This window comes from Corapipo altera, unplaced genomic scaffold, assembly GCF_003945725.1.
Source record: "Corapipo altera isolate COAL_440 unplaced genomic scaffold, ASM394572v1 49, whole genome shotgun sequence".
NCBI lineage: Eukaryota > Metazoa > Chordata > Aves > Passeriformes > Pipridae > Corapipo > Corapipo altera.
In genome coordinates this window covers 17525161-17537869 of record NW_020884879.1, presented here as the reverse complement: position 1 = coordinate 17537869, position 12709 = coordinate 17525161, and the positions used below count along the sequence as shown (strand labels likewise).

The window sequence follows — 12709 nt, the reverse complement described above, 5'->3', positions numbered from 1 at the left end:
GGATTACTTGATTTTACAACTTAGCGAGTAAGTGAAACATGAGGACAAAACTTCAGAGATGCACAGTTTAACAGTATGTTCTCTGGTAATTTGTCTTGCTAGTAGCAGTTATGCTGTAGACATATTTGTAGTAGATGAGTTAATGGACAGTAACATTATTAATGAAAATAGAGATTATTTCTTGAGATGGCGCTTGAGAACAGCAACCTGTAAGTAAATATCTTCTATGAAATAGGACTAATTTAATAGTTACGTGAGTGTGGGACCACTGAAAGTAACAGATGTTGGTTTTTAATATTAGTAAAAATGTTCTCTTCTCATGTGTCTAATGTTATATAGAGTAAATGTAGCTAGAGTTACGTGGGAAAAGAGTTATCTTGACTGTCATAGTAATAGTATACAGGTATATATGTAGGTAAAAAGTTCATTAAATTTTGTCATCACGCTGAGTTACTTCTAGAGAGCTAAACTGCTAGCTTATGCTCATTCTTAAAATTGTCATTCCAAACCTACAGGCTCATGGAACATCTCATATGTTCCAGTAAATTCCATAGTCTTCAAAATACATAGTAAATATCTCCATTATGAAAAAACCTGTGATTTTTTATGACCATTTTATTTTAGTCTACATTTTGTTTCCACATTAAGTACTACTAAGAATGCAGTTTCATTACTGGCAGTGTGTTCTTAAATGAAAAAATAAGACTTTTTCAGTATACCTTAGAAAATGACACTGAGCCATTTAATATTTGTTATGCTCTGAGTAAAAGAAGGAGCTGCAGCCTCTCTGTACTGGAATCATTATATACTCTTGTTACTGTGCATTGGTGTGTCAGCAGAGAAGTCTGACTAAATAAGGCAATGCATGAGTAGAGCTTATCAGCGTTTGACAGGAATATCGTCCGCTAACAGCTGATACAGTAGCTCATCTTTTCTGTGCTATCATCGTCTCTCTGCACTGCACACAAATGTATGTTTATCATCTGCTCAGTTGCTGATAGTGCTCAAAACTTAGCCCTCCACCTTTTCTTTTCAGCTACTTTATGCTGGAAGTAATACAAGTGAACTGAAACCCTTAGAAAGCCAAATGTATTTGTATTTTTATTTATATAAAAATGTACGTGGAGTGGTCAGCTTTCAAAGTTCAGGGAAGAAGTACATTGTCCCTTCTGTTTCTTCTCCCACCAGATAGTCTAGAGTGGGTGATTATTGTTTGATAATATAAATAAAAAACATGAAAATTCATGCATTTGTGTGCCCTTATGGTAGTACTGTGTGCTAAGCAATGTTTGTAAAAAGTATCCATAAGTTCGTGAAAGCAAGTCCTGACTGATGCTGCCTTCCTCACTCTGTGGGTCTGATACTGCTCAAATGAGTGGCTAAGGTCCAAAAGTGATCTTTCTGGGAATAGTATTACACCTTGCGTATTTGTAGATGCTTCTGAAAAAACTCCAGAGTAACATACCCTTAACGTTGTTTCAGTATCAGTTTCCCTGAGTTTGGTTGTCAGACTTTGTCCCTGTGTTGTAGAAGAGTTTGGGATTTGACGATTTTATGAAGAAAGTTATTAGGCCAATAAATACATTTTAAGATTTGATGGCACCTGACCTGCTACAGAATGTCCCCAAACAGTCAAACTGCAAATATGTTTTGATACTGGAAGTGGATGTAAATGTCTGTTTTCCTGTTTTCACAACAGCAGCATCATTGTTCACCCCCTGCTTGTCCTCTTGTGTACAGGAAGCTTGCTGAGGAATGGAGAGTGCTTGGCATAGTTCTGAGAGCATTCAGAAGGTTCAAAGTTTGTTATGTGGAAACCTGACATTTTGTCTAAGTATTCAATGTATGTATGCAAAATTATCAGAGAAAGACAAAAATTCCTGTAACAGTTTAGGGGGAAGAGTTTTCTGGTAACAGTCGTGGGAAAGCGGAACAGATAAATCTGAAAAGAACCACAGTGAGGCTTTTTGTTTTGGTTTGTTTTTTACCTTGTTCTTTCTGTTATCTCTTCCCTAAGCTTGGAATGAGGAATCAGGTTTCTTTCCTCCAAAATTTACTTTCTCAGGACAGAGAAGGGACTTCCAACTCAGTCATGGAGAAAATGCTTACCTCTGTACACTCTAGCTAACTTAGTTTCTTGTACACGACTTAGTGTCACAAAATAATAGAGTATTCTATTTCCTGATTGGGAGTCAGACTTGCAATCCTACTGGCACAGCATGCTCTCTTTGCTTTTTCCAAAGTTAGTTGTTTGCAAAGTGTCTTTTCACCTTACCCAATGCAGTGCTTAAAAAACCCAAGCCCTGCAATTTTATTTGAAAGATGCATCTTCTTCAATTCAGTAGCCTGGCTTAAATGCTCTAATGTGAATTCACAGCTCAGTAGGATTGTTGCATGCAATATATGTAACAGAGATGTCATTCTGTCCCCTGAATTTGTCTCTGATAATGGTACTGAGAGAATAAGCAGTTCATTGGGCTGTTTGCCATGAGGGTACATCAGGAGGGTTCACAGTAGATGCGCTGTGAAATGGACTGTTCACCGTGTGTGTAGTAGCTCTTAACATGGCTTTATATCCAGCTCCCCTCCAAAATAAGAGTACTTTTGCAGCGCAAAGAGGGATACTTTCAGGCTGCCTTTTTGGCATTTCTCTGCTGTTCCCAAAATACATTGTTAGTTTTCTGGAATGTGTCTGCAAACCCCCAGTATTGAGCTAGATGCTATATCATACATTTGTGTGATCTGCATGGAAAGCAATATGATGTGTCCACAGAGATAGGAAGGCTGTATAGCCCTGAATTTAAGTGCAGTGACTATGCAGGAAAGCATGGTAAAACCATTAAAATTTTTAGTCCTTCAGGACTTCTTTATTTTGAGGAATTTTATCAACTACTTTTATCTTTTTAATATCTGAAAATGCACTTTGAAAATACTTTGAAAATTGTTGTGATCATATTAATTATGCAGACTTAATTTCACGTTTTCTGGTTATTGTGAAGATATTCTACTCTAAATATTTTATCATGGTTTCATAGCACAAAAATTAAAGAAGTATGTATCAGTTAAAAAAGAAATTAACCAATCCAAGGCTCTGCAAAATGGACCTTGTAGCACCTGAACATGTTTCTATACAAAAGCAAGTGTTTGGTAAGCTATATTATTAATTATATATTATCATGAAAACTAAACCTTAATCAATAGTACTTGAACTTTGAAGAATAACATGTTCAATAGCAGTCTTTTAAATTGCTAAATGAGATGGCTTGATCAGCTTTTCTAGAAGTTTAGTTAATGTCCACACTGAAGTTAAAAAATGCATCAGCATCATACATTCTACTGTGTAACTTCTAGTGAGTTATAAATTTAAACTTTTGTTAGGAGATTTTAACTTTACTGTTCATTAACTATGATTTATCTTTTGGATCATATTATACGTTAACAAAGTGAGTCCCACTTGTGTAATAGATCATCCATTCAGAATTTCCTTCATGAGGTTGCAGTGTTTACTGCTTATCCTGCAACTGTGATCTACAGAAGCATTATCTGTGATCTACAGATGTGACTTCACCTTCTTAAAATGAAGGTTTTGAAAGCTTTTGTTATGAAATCTATTAAAAAATTGATTTATGCTTTCAAAACATTAGTTCACATTCCTTTATGTTTTTTGCATAGAACAAAATGAAGTTTGATGGGGGAAGAAAAATCTTTCAATACATTTTACCAGCTGCTCAGGCACAATATTAGAATCATAGAATGATAGAATGGTTTGGGTTGGAAGGGACCTTAAAAATTGTCTAGTTCCAAGCCACCTGCCATGGTCAGGGATGCCATTCAGTAGGTCAGGTTGCTCAAGGCTCCATCCAACCTGGGCTCAAACACTTTTAGGGATGGAGCATCTATAGCTTCCCTGGGAAACCTGTTTCAGTGCTTCACTATCCTGTAAGTCAAGAATGTCCTCTTAACATCTAATCTAAACCTGCTCTCTAAGCATTCAAAGCCATTCTACCTTGTCCTTATATAAAGTCTCTCTTTCTCCTTTTTATAAGCCTCCTTAAAGGTACTGGAAGGCTGCAGTGAGATCTCCCCAAAGCCTTCTCTTCTACAGGCTGAACAGCCATAGCTCTCTCAGCTTGTCTTAGTAGCAGGTTTGATCATCTTCAAGGCCTGTTATTGTCTCCGATTAAATTTCTAAGTTTATATTGTGGGCTAAATATTCCAGTATTTTCTGTAAGGGCTGTGAGGGAAAATTATTAAGAAACTTGGGTAGTTCTTTAGAACTCCTTGCGGTAGAGGTAGTCTCTGAAGAACCTATTGCTCCTAAGAGGAGGAGCAATAGTCATCTCTCCTTCATTATGAAAAGTATGTGAGGTTTGTAAGGGTTGTCTGTAGTGTGCTAATATGGAGGGATACTTTTTCTCTCTCGTGCTCGAGTTACAATATACTAAGCAAATATTTATTAACAGACCTTTCTGAGGCAGTGCAGTGTCAGCAACTGCACTCACACATCCTGGGTAAGTAGGAAGCTTAGTTGCTTCCTGCTCCTCTCACACCACCACCTTGGTTGCCTCACTGTACATTAGCTCTTTGCCTCCACTACCATCGAATAAGCCACAATTAAAGATACTGATATTCATAATCTGCCCCTTGTCTCTGATTCTTTCCCTGTGTCTCTGGGAAATTTTTTTAGCACTTGAAACAAATAGCTGCAGCACCATCTAGTAGTTAGACTTGTGGCTATGCTGGTTGCTTCTGGGTCTTGCTAAGTGTATAAAAAAATTATTGTAGGGGGTTTTTTTCTCTGTCCTGGTATTTCATGCAAATGCAACAGTTTATTTATAATTATGTCTCTCCCATTGTTTAATCCAGTGCTTTTTCTACAACATAACGTTTTTGAGAGTGACCTTTTCTTTATGGAGCCTTCCTTCCTCACCTGTCTGTTGTAGTCCCTCCCAGTATTGCTATGTAGTGGCTGGCTATTTTACCAGTTCTCTCCATTATAGAGGTTTTAAATAATCAGGGTAACTGGGGAGATGCTTGCTTATGTTTTCCTGAATTTTTTAATTTTTAAGGTTTCATTGCATTGTCGTTCTATGTTTCTGTCACTATTTCTGTTACCTTATTTGTAGACCCTGGTAAGATTGGTACTGCAATGTGCACCTGTTCCTCTAAATCTTTCTCCTCTTTTGCATCTTGTCCTTTCTTGAAAATGCAGGGTGAGAAGGGGTGAGGGAAAGAAGATCTGCCAAAGGAATTTCTCTTTCAGGGTTGTATTTCACTTTCAAGTTTTTACCTTTGTCACTGTAAGATCATGTGCCTGAAATCTTGGCAATGCAAAAGCCAGAAGTTGTTAAGAATATACTTGGGCGTGGGGGTGACCATTCAGCCTGTCTGCAGCTGGCTCCTCAGTGTCCTTGAACAAGAGGGCTTGAGAGTAGGCTGGATGGATTGTCTTGCTGACAGCAGCCCACTCCTGACTTCCAAGTGTTCTCAAACACAGCTGAGAGTGAGTAGGATGGAAATAATGCAGATGGGAAACATCAGATTGGATGACATACACATTTTACACTATCTCTGTGTATCCAGCAGAGCGGTGGAGTGAGGAACCACTACTGCCATGTGCCATGGTGACTCGGTCCCTGCTCTGCCACAGTGGGGCATTTAGACACCATTATTCCGTGGCATACGCTGTTTCTTAGGAGCAGTAGGAGAGCAGGGAAAACATTTTTCTACACTCTTCCATTCTCTGACTTCCTGAGTATCAAGTGATGAGCAGCAGGTTGTTGCCAGGCAGGAAGGAATTGTGTCTACACACATAGTCGAGGCCCTGCCGTATCCTTCGGCCGAGTGCCATTCCATGGCTCAGCTGTGCCTGTCCTGATCTGCCCAAAACCAGGACTAACTAATGGGGCTGTGTTTATTCTGGACGATCTCAATTGTTATGCTGCAGCCACATCTATATCTATGAGGTTCTGGATATTTGAGTGCTATGGAAGATAATGACTTATTTGCATACAGTTTTTGTGTGACAGCATGAGCACTGTTGATCCCTTTTCCCCTGGGGTGCTTTCATGCAGCCCTGCTACTGACACTCATGAATGCTTTGTGTTTGCTCTTTTCTGCAGTATTTTTTTTAGTGGTTTTTTTTAGCTTTTGAAAGTGATTAAACCTTTTGTACGTTAATATCCTCATTATGTTTCTGACATAGTAGTGCTAGCTAGCTTTTTCTTTTCCTGCTTTTTCTTAAGGCACTTTGATCATCAAGACTAGTCTGGCATCTCCTTCTTGTGGGGAGATTGCTTTGAGATCTCCTTCACCATTTTTGCTGTACTTGGCTGCATCATTCCTTACTCCTTTGAGCTGTCTTTAGAGTAACTAACCAGCCCTGCACAAGTTTGCATTTTCTTGTAACTAACTTTAGACTTGTACTCCCTGTGTGTTATAGGTTAAGTTTAAAGACTTTTTTGGCTGGGTTTTGACAATTTTTTAGGTAAAGCCTTTTCTGTCCTTTTCTGTGAAAAGCTTTACTGTTCTGCACACACCCTCTGGAGTCTTTCTTATGCTGACCATTTACCTAAAGCCACAGGGACGTGGTTCCGTGGTGGAGCTGGCAGCAATAGTTGAACACTTGACCTCAATGATCTTGGAGGTCTTCTCCAACCTGAAAAATTTGATTATTCTATTGCAGCACCATATGTTAAGCACAATACTGGGAATGTTTCTTCCACTGCTCTTAGTTTAGTCACATGTATGAGATATGGTATGTGGTGCAGTAAAAACTTGAAAAAAAGCTTAAGTGATCTTATGTAGATGTTAGTGCCCTGTGATGTTGCTTTATGTAGGTCTTGCAATTTCTGTTGCAGCACTGGATTGGAGTTTCTTTACTGATTTTGTTTAGGTTTTTTCCCCAAAAATTATGTACATTAATATAAACTCAAGTCACATTGCTCTATCCCTTTCTTTTTGAACCAACTGTTTTTATAATCCTGGCAGGAGAGTAGCACACCTTCAACCAAAGAGGTGAGCATTGATCTCCACAGAAGAATTCATCAATTTGGCAACTTGTTCTACTGATATGTAGGTAGAACAGATTAAAACTGGAAGCAGGCACACCCACAATTCAGGTTTCACACTTTCCGAGCTGATGTTCTAATTACCAAAAGAGACACAAAGGATGTGCAGGACTACAAACTCTGCCTTTGGCAGTGTTTTCTGAATACTGACCATAAGCCACTCATCTGTATTTAAATGCATGAATTTAGAGCTTTAGATTCTTGACAATTTCTACGACCTGGAACTTATTATCACACTCACATAAGTACAGATGAGAGAATTAGTTTTGAATATGTCTCGGAGCATTTCCTTTAGGCAAGTTGAAGCTTCCTAATGTTTAAAGTGCTGCCGAGTACCTGATCTGTACATCATATTCTCTTCCATTCATTTTGAGAGGATCTAAGTATTTTTTCTAAGTATTCGGATTTTTACTCCTCGTGTCTAAACACAGTATTGCTGAGCTTCATAATGTTTCACTTCTGATCCCTGTGTAGTGTAAAATGTGAGCAACTTAAATATCCCATTTTACCAAGGCACTTTGAGGATAAGGTGTACGTGCTGCAGAGATGGGGTAAAAGTATCCAGTTAAAATAATGAGTGGGTAGATGAGCTTAGTGCCTGCCTGAAAGACTCAGTACCCAACACAGCTAATGAAGACTCCAGTGTCATTCAGTTTGCTTCAGTGGCTGCTGAACTGTTAGTTCCTGGCTGTTCTCTTTTCATCTTGATATATCTGAACTGTATGGACAATACTGAAGATGATTGAAGTAAACTTCAAGGTGATGAAAGTTACAGGTGTTGAGGTGTTCTTGTATAAAAAGAGAGGAGAGGGGGGAGCAGACACGGGGAATACAGTTACATTGCATTGTATTTATACACATTCTTTCTATGTCACACAACAAATAAGTCCAAAGAAACTTAAGAAAGCACATTTAAATAATATTTTTTAAATTATTCAGATCAGTGATAATGTTATGTTGGTACATCTGTAATCTTTATTTCTTTTAATAAAAACTGTTAGTATAAAATAATAATATCATTTAGGTTTTCTTTTAATACATAAATTACATTACTGAAAACAAGCAATTTGTATTTTTGATTCATTGCTATTTCACTGGGATGTTTTATTCCTCATTGAGACAAGATTTTCCATGATAGGTTATGCTACTGAGGAGAATTTTTAATTAAAATCATCCCTTTTTTTTTACTGGTACTGAATTCCTTGTCCTTGCCAATAGGACTAACATATGATGTCGAATGCAGTGCTGTAATACAAAGAAACACAATTTTTCACTGCATATTTTACTGAAAGAGCAGAATACATCACTGAATTTGAGAATTTTCAGCCAATACTGTTTACATGTGCAAGTAGGAAGAGATGATGCACCCTTCCCCCTTTATTGTTGAGTGGTAAATTGTTGCTATGGTGATCGTTCTTTCCATCTCATCAGCTATAACCTGGTTTTCCACATCAACTGAATAGCTTCAAGCAAAGCATGATCTTTATTTTTTTTATATATCAGTTAATATTGTTTTGCTACATAGTATTGTCTTGGGACTTAATGTCAGCATCAAGAGGCAGTGAATATAAGCAAGATAGTTCTAATTCTGTTGCACTTAAATCTGTTCACTCATTAAAACAATCTTCATGTAGCTGCCAAAAACTTTCAAGTAGATTTATTAAAGGAAGCTTATTTTTGATGCTTACGGTTGATTATTTTCCTTTCATTATTACAAAGACTATAAGCTTTTGTAGTAAATATGTGGAAAACTTGGTAAATCTCTGAATAATGTCTCAATTAAGCAATATGTTGTTTGTTTTCTAAGGTGATGAAAACAGGATAGTTCTAGTAAAATTTCACAGGGCAGTTTTATTTTCTTGAAGTGTAAATTGGTACACGTGGTTCAAATGAAGAGAGATGCCTGCATGGTGGTGAGAGTAAGCCAGGTGACCTGTTGTAGAGTCACCAAAGGGCAAAACAAATGAATGTGGTCTGGATGTGGTCCTATGCATATACACAATAGATTTGTGTCAAGAGAAAGGGCAGAATGAGCGTGTGGGCCATCAAAATATTGCCTTGAAGCAAGAGGTGCCTTCTCTTATCACCACCACCAGGTTTTTCAGGAAATGGGCCAGGTGTAATGGCAAGCCTTGGAGACACAGGTGGGACACTGCTGTATAGCATGATAAACAGGGGTTTTTGAATAATCTCTTTGAAACTTAAATTGATGCTTTTAAAAGACAGTATTTATCTAAGCTCATTTATGTATTGTTCATTCCAATCAGTCTTTCCTATTCATCTAAGATGTGAAGCATTTAAAAACGTAACCATATTCAGTTCTGATCTGCATTGCTAGACAGCATATGAGCAACTCTGTTTCTGGTTTCACTCATGTTTCAGTATATTTAATTTATTTTTTTCCCTGGGAACTTTTTCTGTCTGCATTATTCATGCTGTTTTAAGTTGTGTGTAATGATCAATAAGGAAACCTGAAGAATAGATAAAGCTTCTCAAAGACAGTTCAAGTCTATCATTTCATGTAAAAGCATTCTTAATTATCATATACACAAATGCAAATAATAGTTTCTCTGTTAGTAGTCTTTTTGGATTCTGTATAGGAAAGAGTGTTATTCATGTCTCAAATATTGTGCTGACATGGGCAGACTTACTTTTAGGTGTTTATGACCTATATTTGTAATGAGGGATGTTTTACTAAAGAATGTCAAAGATCATCTCTCAATAGAGCAGTCTCTTAAAGGATATGGTGAGAGTTATAGTATAAACATAAATGCACTACCTATGGAGGCAAACTAAGAATTGGATTGATATTTCAAGTAAGAAGAGTTTCTTTTCACATTGTAAGTCTAGGGGACAATATCTTGAATTACTCAGATCTCTTGGAAGTACTTACTGCATGACTACCAAAGTATTAATCCTTTTGGCTAAAACACAGTTCACTAAGTAGCCTGACAGAAAGTACGACGTGGAACTGAGGAATGCCATATTTCCTTCCAGCTGCAGAGGATGAGAAGTTACTGAGAAAGCATACTGTAAAGTTGCCTGAGCCAAAACAGCCATTACAGGGGTTTTGTAGTAACTGTTTGCTTTGCCCGACTTTGTTAGGTAGTATGGTATTTCAGTTGTGAATCTGCTCATCTTAGTTTTATGAGCTACCTCATTGCTTTGTTTCCCCTCACCAAATCTGTGTGATAATGCAAACTGAGCACCTGCAAAAGAATATATCAAACCCTCTGTGGCATGAAGTCCTTGCACATATTTCACAATCACACGGAGAGACCAGAGAAAGACATTGTTGTCATGTACTGATCCTTTTTTTGTTGGGGAAGGGATACAAACAATTTCAGCATTTGGAGCAAAAACTGTGGTGAAAGAGAAGCAGCTACTCCATGTTTTGGTTTTGCATTTTCTTGAGCAATGTTTCCTACAAAACCAGAAATAATTCATCTCTGAACAGGAACAGAATAACTCAAGGCTCAGTAGCCCCCAAAGCCAAAAATATAGCTGAGTAGTCTTTATACCAAGCTCTTTATTTAGTCAAACTTCTCACTTCCTTACTTCTTTCCCAAAATCTGTGGTTTCAAGTATGTTTTTAGCCTGTAGTACCAGGAATCAGTACCAAGAATCAGCTGCAAACATGAGGCACAGACTGATCTGAGTGCGGGAAAGACTGAGACTTCAGGAAGAGAAGATGGTTCCTTTCAGCTATGCTCTTCCTTAGATTTAAACATACGTGAAACCATAGCCTTGCTTTACCTGAATTTTTTTTCCTTCTCAGTCCCTTAAAGGGATCTGGTGTGTTCCTTTGTTGTACGAGTGTAATCAGGAATTCGGTGACCTGGAAAAATGTGTTCAGGCAAAATGCCAACCAGAGAAGAGAATCTTCTGAACAGTAGGACTGTGCACATGGGATCTGGTATTTCTTTTTATATTATTTCCCTTTATAGAAGTAGCAGGGGTTTTTCCTAATTTTTCTTGCTATTGTTTCTGAAACCGTGTACACATTTATATATCACAAAAATAGTTCAATAAAAGGCAAACATAAAATCAAACCCACATTTGCCATGGAAAATGCCATAAGATAACTGTTCTCCATTCCACTCAGATGTGTGAAAGTGTGCACCAGGTGCCCTATTTAATTCTACTTGTTTCCTGTAGTCAATATTCTATTTATTTAATGATTTGTTAATTCAAATAGCTAATTCTAAATTCTTCTGTATGTAGTGGTAAATAGACTTCGTGGCTGATATGTAAAAAATATTACTTTTAACCTATTGCTTGGTGGTGTTGAAACAGATTCGAAAATACAGCTACAATAATAAACAAGTTCTATATATGAATTTGTTATTTGTGTAAAAAAACAGTTAAAAAAAATTACAGTTTTGATCATCTTGAGGATGAATGTGCTGGCAAGGAGACAGTATTCTCTCATATAAGGAAAGACAGACAAAGAAACTGTTGATGCTTGACAGAGAATATCTGTTTCTATAGATTGAAATGCATAGCTTCAGAAACAGTTTAAGATGGAAATTATGGTGTTTAAAAAAAACCCAAACACTACCACCACCCCAAAAAAAACCCCAAACACATACAAAAACCTCTTTCTCTCTGGAACCATTGAGAAGAATTGAATTTTGTCTTCTACCTTAAGTGTCAAGGATGCAGTGTTTTGTCTGCGTGAATGTAGTTCTACCCCTGAACAGAGACTATCCTTAATGCTTTTCTCGCCTTCAGAATTCGCAAGGAAAAAAACCAAAAATGTCCCATATAAAAGATCATATGGGTACCAAGGAATTTTCTAAGCTCTGTCGTTTATTGTTTATTTTTATATTATTGGTAAAATTTATCTGATGATACATTTTTCTGATTTGCAGCTTTTATTTTCTTCACCTTGACTCAGGTTTCTCTACAGATCTTCTGAAGTACTTCAATTTCTTCCATCTGTCCACTGTATAGCAGTTTGCTGTTTTCACAGCTTAATTACTGCTGAGCATGTTTTATTTCCTTACTAACCTGTTTGTCTTCTCGCCTTGTAACGTTTCTGTTCTCTGACAAAAGCCTGACACTGTTAAGAGGCAATACCATTGTTCAGGGAACTTGCTTAAACAACATATGCTTTGTTCCTTTTAAGCACTCTGAAAAAATGTTGTCTGAAGGATAACAGAGAGAAAAACTGTTAGACCTTTCATAATTATTTTCATCTGAGATTAATGGTACTGCTTCTGTGTTCCACAGCCTTTCATTACAGCAGATTGTAAGAGAGAAACATGATTTGCTCCATCCAAAAGCATTATAATAAAGGAAAGAAAAATAAGTGTTTTAATTTAAAAAACAAAATCTGATTTAGAGTAAGTAAATCAACAGACAACATGGAGATTGTTTTCCTTAGCTAAATTACTTTTTTAGCTATGTAAAATTTCCTATATATAAAATATTCTGGATTAATTATTCAGGATTCCCTCATACACTTCCAGGATAACAGTGCCTTTTCATAGTATGGTTTGAAAGTCCTTGATGCAGAAGGCAGTTGGCTTCATAGATTTAGATTTACGCAAACTAACTGTTATATTTTACATGTAAAATACATCTTATTCTGGAATTATTTTTATGTGTAGAAAGAGACCACTGAAGAGAATAGA

The 12709-nt window shown here is 37.0% G+C and overlaps 1 protein-coding gene across 3 annotated transcripts in view; it reads left to right on the top strand.

The window, feature by feature from the left end:
* JPH1 (junctophilin 1) overlaps positions 1–12709 on the top strand; it is an 82561-nt gene that overhangs the window by 25560 nt on the left and 44292 nt on the right. The window lies entirely within an intron of this gene.